General features: G+C 40.2%; 1 protein-coding gene and 1 pseudogene across 1 annotated transcript in view; both read right to left on the reverse strand.

Annotated features, from left to right (window-relative positions):
• The window catches only part of TMEM163 (transmembrane protein 163), a 314,773-nt gene that overhangs the window by 277,661 nt on the left and 24,115 nt on the right, over positions 1-12,997 (reverse strand). The gene's annotated exons all lie outside the window — the stretch shown is intronic.
• On the reverse strand, positions 3,893-6,305 carry LOC143677562 (growth hormone-inducible transmembrane protein pseudogene; annotated as a pseudogene).

The following is a 12,997-nucleotide window of genomic DNA, read 5'->3' on the forward strand; positions in this document are numbered from 1 at the left end:
GATTGAAAAAGACTTCTTGACAGAAACGGGGAAAAGAAATGAAATAAAATAACGTTTCAATGGCTGAATCAAGAAGTCATTCTGGAGGTTATTCTTATGCAATACATAGATATCCCTTTCAGTTTTTGGTGTATTGGAGCAGCTAGAAGGAAATCCCTGAAACTGTTGAACTATAATCCAATAGCCTTGATTCTTGAATATGATTGTATAACTATGTAGCTTTTAAGGTGTGACTATGTGATTGTGAAAAACTTGTGACTGACACTCCCTTTATCCAGTGTATGGACAGATGAGTAAGAAAAAAAAAGACAAAAAATAAACAAATAATATGGGGGGATGAGGGGATGGGATGTTTTAAGTGTTCTTTTTTACTTTTATTTTTATTATTTTTTGGAGTAATCAATGTTTTTAAAAATCAATTGTGATAATGCACAGCTGTATGATGATACCATGAACCACTAATTATACACTTTGGATGATTATATGGTTTGTGAATACATAATACAAAGGTAAATAAAATTGCATTAAAAAAAGAAATATACATGGCAGTATAAAGTGTTCAAGGAACATGATATATACAACCTACGTTCAAGTGTTCAGAAAATATATGGATAGATAAATGGATTGACAGATTAATGGACAGATAGAATAATATAGTAAATGTGACAAAACGTGAAAGTTAATGAATCTGAGTACCTGAAGGTATAGGAGTATGTTAGATTTCTCTGTTTAAGGTTTACCTTATTTTTGTAACTGTCCTGTAAGTTTGAAAAGCGTTTCAAAACACAAAGCTCAAAATTAAATTTAAAAAGTTAAACAGGACATACATGTCAATCTTGGATGGAATCTGAAGAGTAAATTTATGCCGTCACCATCTTTATAACCACACAGACCAACTGTCTAAGATTTCTTGGGTCATTTAGGGTAAAGAGTTCCTGGCAGGTCCCCAAATTCCTAAGACATCTTCTTCTCCCCATCCAACTTACCCTACGCTTTTATTGAACCCCTCCCTTCTCACCCAGATGGATGCCCCAGTCACCTAATAGGATGTGTCCCAATCCAGCCTCCACAGGGTCACCATGGAAACCTCTCACGTGGACATGTGGCCATGCAACATGCTAACCTGACTCTGATAATTCCTTGGTACTGAAAAGAATAGAATATCAGCTCACTGCCAGGCAGGTCACCCTCTAAGCCCTGCACCCCAAACTGCCCTACAGCTTCGCTTCTTGTAGCTTCTCTCACACAAACTCCATCCCTGGGCTCTCAAAAACCTGAACAAACCACCTACAACTTCAAAGGCATAAGCCTTCTGAGGAACTCTGCCCCCCACAACACACACGCATGCACACACACACACACACACACACACAGCCACCCAAAAAGAAAGAGAAGAGCCCATCTCTAAGTCCTACTGCCGCTCAACTCCCACACCTGGGTGCAGAGAATGTCTGTACCTTCCCCTAGCAGAGCCTCAACCACAGTATACAGTATTCTCTTGGATTATAAGTCATCTTGCCCTGCATTCCCCATGAGGGTCCTGGTGCCTCACACCTAGAGACCTCAGTCAAGGTCTGTGGAACCGATGGGCAATAACCCATAAGCACCTTTTTCTTCTAAAAACAAAATAGCCTGTGGTCTGAATACTGCCAGTTTGGTTTTCACATGCCCATAAGCACCCTGACAGTAAACATATTTTCCTAAGAACCCACACACAAAGGAAACTTTAAAAGTATATGGTTGGATCAATTCAGAAAAAGAAATAAAAAGAAAACAAAAAAAAGTATATGGTTGGAGGAGGAGGATGCATATTATGTGTGGTACACAACTTTAGGTTATCAAGTACTTATTTAAGAGATGTCTGAAAAAAACCAAAATCTGCCTGCAATCAGCTTTTGTGAGCCCAAGAATGCTACCCAAAGAGGCTTGCCACTCTTCTCAATTGGGGTTTCTCATCTGAGCCAAAGGATGCAGAAAATACTTGAGTGAGCTTCTCAGTTCTCCAAAGCATGGCACGTGACTACTGCTGTTCTAAACGCATGGAAGAGAAGTTAATTCACTGCATACAGCAATCACCTTAGGGCATTAGGTAACTGCAGAACTTGGGTGAGAAAGGGTAGGAGGAGGGCTTGCTCACAATTTTTTATACACTTTCCCTCAGCACTTCATAAAGTCGAAAACTTCTCTTCCTGTTTGGGAAGAAGTTCAGCCTGTACCCAGGCTATGTTCAGCTTATCTCTGGGTATCAGAGCCATGCCTCAGTTAGCTGACCATTTTATGCCTCATCATCCTCCTGAGTAAAATGAGGCAAATGTTATCTGTCCCTTTATCAGAGACATATGAAAAGAAAAAGGCGAGAAAATGGCCCAAGTCCTTCAAAACACAGGCTGGCAGATCTGGTTGAGCCTTGAGAGAGTGCCTCAGCCTCACACCTTACAAAAGAAAATGGATTAATGCCTAAATTGTACAGAGTTTCTATTCGGAGTAATAGAAACTTTTGTATTTGGAGAAACTTTTGTATTTGGAGAAATAGATAGTGGTGATGGTAGCACAGCATTGTGAATGTCATTCACAGAACTGAACCATATATATGAATGCGATTGAAAGAGGAAGTTTCAGGTTGTCTATGTTACTAGAATTAAATTTTTAAAAATGAGACTATACAACAAAAACAGGGAATCCTAAAGTAAACCATGGATTACATAGTCATCAGTACAATTATAATAATATTTATTCATCAACCATAAATAAAGCACTACACTAAGACAAGGTGTTAATAATAGGGGAGTAGATGGATAGTCTGTATTTTCTACGTGATTTTTCTGTAAAACTACAACTTCTCTGATTTAAAAAAAAAAAAAGAATATGGAAACCAAGGCTCAAGGAGGTGAAATAACAAGCTTGGAACTCAAGTCTCTTGACTTTAAACTGAGTACTCTTTCCACTGCACTCAACTACTCAATTTAAAACCAAGTTCATCTGTAATGCTATAAACAACTAGAAGAAATTTTCTGATTACAGAAGACACAACAGGGACAATTAAAATGTATTATAACTTGACACTAGAATCTAAAATTCTGCTTGTTAAAGATTCTGCAACTGTACGGATGAAATTTATAATAAGGCATGCTAATTTCTGAGTATGCTGGATGGCAGGCAGCATGTCCTGCTTACTTCCATGTCCCCATCTGTAGTCCCTCATTGACATGGGGAGGGAAGAAGGAGAAAGTTGATCAGACTTCACTATGAAAACAGAGATGGCCAGCAACAGGACAAAGGACAATGAGGACACAAGAGTGACTTGCTCCAGCAATTCCTTAAACTCGATGGTCAACACCAGGGATATCACCATTAGAAAACACAGGAATGACACTTTTTTTTTTTTTAACATTAGTGACCACACATGCAATATACCCTCAGTTTCTAGTGGTCTCTGGTAAAGTGAGAGAAATTTACTACCAATGCCCGATGATAACAGCTGCCATTTCCTTGTGCTATAATGACCTAAGTAGTAGCATGCATTAGAGCCAACCCTCACCACAACCCTGAGTTATGTCCTGGTGTTCCATTGATGCCTGATTTACAAAGAGGAAAGCAAGACCTACAGAAAGGTTCAGTAATGTGTCCAGGGTCACAGAGTGAATAAGCAGAACTTGGCTTTGCCTTTTATATATATATATATATATTTTTTTTTTTTCTGGCTAGAACTTTATTTTAGAAATAAGTACTCTATATAATGAGATGGTTAGAATAATTACTTCTAGTTTATGTAATAAATATTTGTCAAAAATAGCAATCATCTCAATAACCACATAGACATTTTACTCATTGAAGACTTCCAAAAATAACTCTTCTGTATCAAAAAATTTACAGATGTCAAAAGAAACTTAAGTAATGGTCTATGCAGAAGGAAAGTGCTGTGAGGAGAAATCCTAAGGCAGCAGTTTCCCCATTCCACTTTTATTGATAGAGTTCATAAAGACAGAACTAGTTTTGCCTTGCTTTTTAGTGCTTAATTTGAGAGGAAACATAAGAAATCAATAGTCTCAGGAGAAAAACTGCTTCCAAGTTCTCAAGTGTAAGCCACAGACAGGCTTTTGTGATACAATTTTTGTGATACAATTTTTGTGATAAATCTTCAAGAGACGAGGAAGGTAAGAATGTATACTATTACACATTTCAATAAACAGGCAAAAAACCCTCAATAATTATGAACACATTACTGTATACTTGAATACACAACGAGTCTCCTGCTTTGCATATTTTATCTTGATAATAATTTTAAGAATATTTTATTGTTGAAGCCCAAAAGTAAAATTTACTGATTTATACAATATTAAGCTTTCCCCATGATTTACACCTGGACTACTGTAACAAGAGACCAAGCGTGACCACATCTACCTTGAAGTACTGAGAAGTGGCAGAGGAATTAATTACCCGTCTCTGTTTTATGATCACTACTTTTGTTAAGTCCAGGAGATGAAAAAAAACAGTGAACAACTATTTGTTTCCAAACAGTCAAAACAACTCCCACTAGCTTTCCACCATTTACACAAGTCCTAACTTCAAAATATTCTAAGAAAAATGGTGGTAACCCTTCTCCTCTGGTCCCTTTACCAAATCTCTCTATCACTTTTGACATTACTTATAATATTCTACAATCCAAAAATATACAGGTAAACACAAGTTTGTTCATTTTTACTTAACCAAATAAATTTAAAAATAGATGAAATACTTTAATTTTGATAACACAACCTCATTTTTCATATTCATTAAAACATTTTAAATTACTCAAGCATGAGAACTGGAAATCTGAGGGCTTATATGCAAGAGAACTACTGGATTTATTCTCTAGGAGAAAAAGCAGACCCGAGGCAACACATTATACTGAAACATTTTAAACATGTTGACATGCTCTTAACTTCTAAACTTCAACGAAAGCTGCTTGTACAAACTATTTAATGAATATCTGTCCCTTTTAAACAAGCAAGATATCTGAAGTATTAGAGAAGCCAGATGATATGTCCCTTCATTTCTTTCTGTTGCTTCCAGTTGCTAGCATACTGGCAACTCACATAAATATATTTAATGTATCCATGTAGATTCCCATCATCGAATTGATGGGATCATATTTCTGACCTCCATATAATGGGGCTACTTCGGCATGCCTGATCACCTTCTGGTGTCATACAGGAGGAACATGCTGAAAAGAACCAATCCACCATAAATCGCCACTGAGTACAGGGTGGCACCAGCCACTGTGGTGGGTGGAAGAAACATAGATCCCAGTGAGGACACAAAGACGAGACCGAGGCCCACTCCCAGCGGTGCACCCATGTTCATAAACTTCTCACTGGGAGCACACATGGCCACGGTAGACAGGCCACCCACAATGCCGGCTGTGTACCAAGCAGCTCTGATGAGAAGAGGGCCCCCAAGTATCGCAGAGGAGCCACCACTGCACCCATCACACCAGAATGTAGTAACCAAGCAAGATGCTTTGGGCCAGGGCTCTGGTCATAGGGTATCGATCGTACCAGCATTCCAGCTCCAATCATGGCTGCAAAGGTTGCACCAATTGTCACCCAAGAGCCTCTCATCATGAAGTTCATGAGAACAGGAGATCTGCTCAATGCCAAGGCAGACAAAGCTGTTAAACCAATACTTCCTGCTAAGTACATATAGGTAGAATGAATTCTATCCTTCACATACTGAGGCCAAATTACAGCTTTTTCAATAGCTCCAATCTCATTAGACATTCCCAAGCCATAGTAACATAGTGCTCCAAGACCAACAGCAGCAACTCCAGCAACAAACCATCTTCCCATCTGATCAATTTTAAATATTTTTTCTATCGATGGCTCCAATGCTGCATCTTTGAGTTCCTGGCCAGTTTTCCCACGCCGGATTCCAATTCTTGTCTTGCTGGCATACTCCCTGCTAGGTGTTGAAAGCCATTGATTCTTTGTGATGGAATTCCTCAGACCAGGGGAGGCCTTGGTGAAAGCTGGGTGGAAAACCCTGGAAGGCAGTGTCCGGAGACACACAAACCTTGCTGCCAGCATGATGATGGTATACCAGGTTTACCAAGATGATTGCCTCTGTGCACGCAGGCCCGGCTGCTCACCGCATGACGCACATCCGGACTATATATATTTTTTATATACCCCTTATTCATTCTTCCCTTAGCAAATGTGGAACTGAACTTCTATCTACTAATAACTATGAAAAGATTTATCATACATAAACTTAACTATCAAGGGGTTTCTTTAGTGAGGGTCAGAAACACATCCAACTCTCACCTACAAGGCAGAATGCAATGAGCAACTACTAGAATCATAGCAGCAGTGTTGGAGGAGCACAGGCCAGGAGAATAAATAATTCTGGCCCTGAGCACAAGTGAAAGCTTGGGCAGGGTCTTAAAGGAACAACAGGCTCTCCCAAAGCCAAGTACAATGGGTAGGGCATTATCTTATGAGGGAAGTCCAGGGGCAGCTTTGAGTTGGAACCATCAGCTAGTGAGACTAAACTCCAAGGGTATCAAATAGAAAGTCACAAGGACAAGATTGAGACCTATAACCCCACCACTCTGAAAACATGTAGAGGCCCAAGAGGAATAGAGAGAACCAGCTTCAAGAAGAAGTTCCATGCAAAACATGGTATTCCAAGAATCTCCACTCTTGCCAATCCAGTTCTCAATTTTCACATCCTCACTTCACTGAGGTTGTAACTAAAATAAAACAGAAATGCTTCTCTGGACCTTTCCTTGGGTACTGAGCTGACAAACGAATTGGCTGACTGTGTGCCCCCTCGGGACCCAGATAGAGTATTGTATTTAAAGTTCCTGGCTGAGCAAAAGCTCCTGAAACCAGTCATTACACTCTAGAGATGTCTGACTCTCAAAATTACCCGTTTTCATATTTCCCATTTAATTGTCCTGAACTTCCACTACAAACCCACCACTCGGGACTCTCTTTCTTTATACACGTCATCAAGACATCCACATAGCATATTTACACCTAGTCCAGGAAGTGCTCTGCGTGGGTAGAAGACAAAAGACCAACAACCAGACCAGAGACTGAAACAGTCTTTTATCGTGAGCAATTTGGGGGAAACAATTTTGCTGTTTCATAAGAGTAGCAGTTCAGCACGTCAAATTATGAAACTGAATTATTTATGGGTAAGAAAGCATAATTTAGCATCATGTTATATCTATTTAAGCTATAAAGGAGTTCTCTGGAAAAATCTTGACAGGTCCAGCAGTAGTTTAATTGAATCTGGGGCCTCCCTACCATGGCCCCAGTCTCCTACTCCTCTTCCTTAACATTTCATGCAATTACCTTAAATGAATATAAAAGGGAAAACATCAAAACAAGGAACAGTTTCTCTGACTATAAATCAATCACGTAGTCAATCACTATTAAACCACTATGTAAAGTGGAACCATTATTCCACTTTACAGATGAGAAAAGCAAGACTCAGTTGCTTGTCCAAGGTCACAGAGGGAACCCCATTTTCTGAACCCACCACCTTCTAGATTCTTCACCATGATCATATTCTCTGCCCCCTATTTAGGGATGGCAGATAGGTTTGGCATTCATTTGGATTTTCTCATTACAAGAGTCTAAAAATGGGCCCCAAACTGGCCTAAGCAAAAAAAGGAAATTTACAGACTCATGTCACAAAAACAGTGCAGAGCCAAACAAGTTTTAGATATTGCTTGATCCTGATTCAAAGACTCTGCCATCCTGCGTAGATGTCTGTCCTAGTCACAGAAATGGCTGCAATTGTCATATCCACAATCAAGGCAGGAGAAGAGTGCCGTTTGGTTCCACCTATTCTTTTATCAGGAAAGTAAAAACTTTCCCTGAACCCAAACCCCCTCTCCACTCCAGCCCAATAAATATTTGCTCACATATCACCTGCCAGAAGCTTTTTTTTTCATCTGACAGAAATTTTATGTGGCAACTCTGGACTGCAGGAGAAGCTGTGGAAGAGAAGATATGGATTATCCAGCCTCCAAAGCAGATGGAGGAATGGAGATGAGTTTGTGAATGGGGGTTAGGAAATCTGCCATCTGGCTCTGTCAAAGCAGCTATAAGGGCCAAAAAGCAATCAGTTCAGATTAGGGCAGGAGGGAGTGGCTCTAAGGGGTAGATCTCCAGTTAGAAAGAAAAAGAACTAGTAGAGTATGTGACAGTTTATTCATGAGGAGTTATATTACAGAGTACTTAAAAAGCAAGGGAAGACATGGCCAGGGATTAGAAGAAAACGCATCAATGAAAAAAAGAGGGCAATTATTAACTTCAGGAGCAACAAAAGTTGTACAGAAAAGGAAGTACAATCATGGCATGCCATTCACTTCAGCAGTCACAATGTTTATATAGAAAAAAATCATAAGCATATGATGTAGACTTGGAAAATTACTATCATATTAAGAAAATGGGAAGGTGAAAGTAAAAACTGTAGGGTCTGAGATTTTACCCTACTTGCCAAATAACAAGTTAGCCTGCCACAGTATCATGGACACTAGAACGAGACAGAAGACTTCTGGGTCAGAGACAAAGGACAATTTATTACTCACAGCAATAGCAATAGCCGGGGTATCAACAATTTCATTTTGCGTCTCCCAGTCCCAATTCCCGCATGAGCCATGTAAAGAGGTCCAGGTGACAACAGCACACACAGTGGGTTGCATTACAGAGGAATTCTGAGCTTAGGGAAGCTGAATTTTTCATAATGGATAGTAAGCATGCCTGCTCTTTGCTCTGGAGGAAAACAATGTCTCTCTCTAATAAGGCTATTATAAAACTACCCTTTGCTCTGGAGAAAGAACTACTACATCTTCCAAAGTTGTCACTATATAAAATCAGAAAAGATAGTCTGAAACAAAGCCAGTCAGTGCCCCTGCCAGCAAGATGAGCAGAAACCTGAGAGACCCACAAAGAATTGTCTCCCAACAGGGAAGAGAGGTAAAATCTCCACCTACTAAAATAAGAAGTCAATAGAAATGCCTAAAAGGAATGGACTTTAGAAACTCAGCACTCACCGAAAGGCACAGAACATTTGGAAGTGGTTGTTTCCTGGGCAAGAAGTGGCCATGGGAGGTGGCAGTAGTCAGGGGGACTAACAGAGCTACTTTTTGTAATCGATTTTAGCGCTATTTGACTTCAATCATGACCATATAGCATTTTGACAAACATGATTAACTTTAAAGTAGGAAAAAATGTAACAACAAAACATAGCCAGTGCGTATTCATCTCTGCATGTCATGGAAACACTTGAAGACCATGACTTCTCTCTAAAAGTGACGCAGTGTGGCTGTGGCAAAGTACCAGCAGCCGAAGTGACAATACTCATTCTCAAATGATATTAACTATGAGACACATTGCCCGGCTGACAGTTAAGGAAAGCTCTTATAAGCAAAGGTCAATTTTTATTAACCACACATTCCATGATCAACATCCCATTTATCTATTTTGTATTATTTTCATCTGAAAATGGATTGCTGGTAAAAAGCAGAACAGGTTATGTCAAACAAAGAATGGAATAATGAATTATGAAATATCAAACACTCCCTAACCTGAGGAGCTTAATTCTTTTTTTTTTTTTTAATATTTTACTTTGAAATAATTTCAAACTTACAGGGCAGTTACAAAATTAATACCAAACCCCTACAGGGAACACCAGCATACCTCACACCAGAAGCCCAGATGTACCGACTTTTAACATTTTGCCACATTTGCTTTCTTTATTCTATCTATCCATCTATCTCTCAATCTATCTATTTTCGACGTATTTGAGAGTAGGTTATATGCATCATGCTCCTTGAACAGAAGGAGCTTGATTCGCCCTACCTCCCCTTCCACCAAGTCATGTGCACTGGGGTGTCCCCAAACACAGGAGAGGGGCTCAGAGGCTGGCAGCCAGAAAATAAAGCAAAAGGAATGTTACCATGGTGGGAATCTACAGGAAACACATGCAGATAAAGTCAGCAGCCAACAAACTGCAAAGGAGAAAGGAAAGAGCTCTAATCCTCATAAATTTGCTCTCTATAAGAAGTTCTAGATTCTCCCAATTCTACATGTGAATGCACTGACCCTCAGAATATCCTTAACAGGTAAGAATAATCAGATCATATATCATTTGGAGTTGGGAGAAGACGTAATGTTAGTTCTCTCATCACCCAAATCCAAATCCTTCAGCTATGACTGTCCATTTTGTCTCCACTGGGAGCATTCTTTTTTTTTTGCATGGGCAGGCACCGGGACTCGAACCCGAGTCTCCAGCCCGGCAGGTGAGAACTCTGCCTGCTGAGCCATCATGGCCCGCCCACTAGGAGAATTCTGACGCTCTTCCTTACATATTTCTGGGGGGTACTAGACGTTTAGCAGCAATGCAAAACTGACCTCCTTTAATTTTCATCGAAATATCAATGAATATTTCAAATATCTTATAATACTGAAAATGGAGTGTCTTCCTCTCAGGACACACACACACACACACAAGTACTGTGCTGTGCATAATAACAGCTATTAGTCACAGGTAACTACCAAACACGTGAAACGTGACTGGTCCAAACCAAAATGTACGGTAAGTATAAACAACATGCTAGATTTCAAAGACTTAATGTGAAAATAAGAATGTAAAGTATCTCAGTATTTCTTACCTTTCATTACATTTTGATATGATAGCAGATTAAATTAAAAGTCAGTACAATTAATTTTACCTGTTCCTTTTTACTTTGCCCAATGTAGTACCTAGAAAACTTAAAATTACATGTGGTTCATACTCGTAACTCAAATTATATTTTGTGCCCATTGGTTAGCACTGCTCTAGACACCCACAATCCATCCAGCTCACATGCACAGATGATGATTAGCCCATAACATTCCCTCCACCGCAGCCCCTCCCGAGAGGCCAAGCGTCTCTAGAGAACTCAGGGGCTCAGAAGGCTTTCAGTGAGACCAGCTCCAGGCCTGGGACCTCCACTGAAAAGGAAAGAGAGGTAAGAGAGGTGGGGAAAATGCTTGCAGGACCTCTTTCCCTGGATTACATATGAATGAATGAAGAGGGAAAGATGCAGTTAGAAAAGCTTTTATGACTAAATATTTTTGCTTCTTAAATTTCAATAGCCAAATGTACCATAAAGTTATGATGTGTGAGCTTTATTTCAAATCAATACCCAAACCAGTACAGCCCCTGCTCCCTCCCCCCCCACAAAAAAAATGGCTTCTACAAAGAACTGCACATATAGCCCAAATGAAAAGTTCATTCTGCCTTGTTGCTTTCATTTAAACTGGATATCCATTGATTCATCTAAGTTTAGCTTTATGTTTTTTTAGAAAAGAAAAGTCACTAACCAAGTTGAAGGATGAACTTAACTCATCATAGGAAAAGTTACTGAATTCTTCAGAGATTTAAACTGTTAAAAAAGAAAAAGAAAAATAACCCTTCCCTCTGATTTCCCCTCAGCACAACTAAAAACTTGAAGCCCTTGGCTCTGTTTACACTGCTATTCTTAAGACTAACAAATTAGACTTGTACAATTAAAATTTTGGCTCCCATCAGTGTAAAGACTACCTACAAAATGCAATTACCTGTGAAACCCAACTATACTACCAAATAAAGGCAGAGCCCTGAATAACAATTTATTCATTAATTTGTTCAACAGCCCTTAACTGATCATTTACCTGCTTCAGGAAGGCAGCATCCAGGTGTCAGGAACTTGAAACAGCAGAGAACCAGCCCCTGTATTCAAGGTGCTGCTGCACCCTCACAATCCAGGGGAATCTTGAGGGTGGTAGTCCATACAAAGCCCCTCCACACCCCTCCACTGCGGGCTTCTTGTTGGAGAACAGGACCCCCAGCCAGCACCCTTTCATTTGGCAGCAACCAAGTCACAAAATTTGGCTAATTTGGAGGCCACTGTGACAACCTAGGAACTCCCACGTCCAAACCGGGCTTATCAGTTATAAAGACAATATTTTGCTCTCCATCTGTTCAACTTCTCTATATCTTTCTTTCAACTGGTTCTGAAGTTGGGAAGAGATAAGGGATGCTATTTACTGGGTCCCCAAACAACACACACACACACTTTTTTTTTTAAATGACTCTGGTCTGCCCTCAAGCTATCATCCCCAAGTCTCTCTGTGCATAACACTGTCCCTTTCCTTCCCTGACCCTTGCTCCCATCTCTTGGCACCGTGACCAACTGCTCTCTGCAAGGTCACTAGTGATCTGCTGTTCACCAAATCCAATGGGCAGTCTCTTGAACTTGACCTTGGGCAGCATGTAACGCTGCTGGTCACACTAACTTTTTGAAGTGTTGTATTTGGCTTCTTGGATCCCCTCACAAATCATGTTCTGCTCCAACTGTTCTGAACTCTAAGTCTTCTGCTACTTCTTTGTCCTTTTCTCACCCCAAAAGGAGTCATTCTCCGTATTTTGTCCTCTGCCCTCTCCTCTCTCACAGTCATGATCTGTGGCTGTCTTACCCACCCCGCTGCCTCAGCCGCTGCCCTAACATAAAACACACCCAGAATCTCTTCTGCCTTGACCCCTTTCACTGTGCAGTCCCATGCTTCCAACTGACCACCAACTCCTTCCTGCATAAAGTATTGCCAGAACCTAAACTCCGTATTGCTAAACTGAAGCCGTTTCAATTCCCTCATCACTACCACCAGAACCACCTTTTTTCTCTAAACCCTAATTTTTGTAGAGAATCTGACATTTCCTCTGTCCTCTTGGCTCTTAAACTCTTTGCTCTCTCTCACCCCTTCACCCTTCATCCACAAACCTTGTGTATAAGTAGGTCCCAGAAAGAAACAAATGGCATACTCAAATTAGAATAATTCAGAGAGGATTTAATAAAAGGATGATTTTGCCAAGGTTGGGACAAAGAAGAGGGAAACCCCAAGGGAAAGTAAGTTCTTGGGGATAGGCCTGAGGGAGTTGAAGCAGGTAAAACATCCCATGGAAAGAGAGAAGAGTTGAC

The sequence above is a fragment of the Tamandua tetradactyla genome, chromosome 3 (assembly GCF_023851605.1).
Source record: "Tamandua tetradactyla isolate mTamTet1 chromosome 3, mTamTet1.pri, whole genome shotgun sequence".
Lineage (NCBI taxonomy): Eukaryota > Metazoa > Chordata > Mammalia > Pilosa > Myrmecophagidae > Tamandua > Tamandua tetradactyla.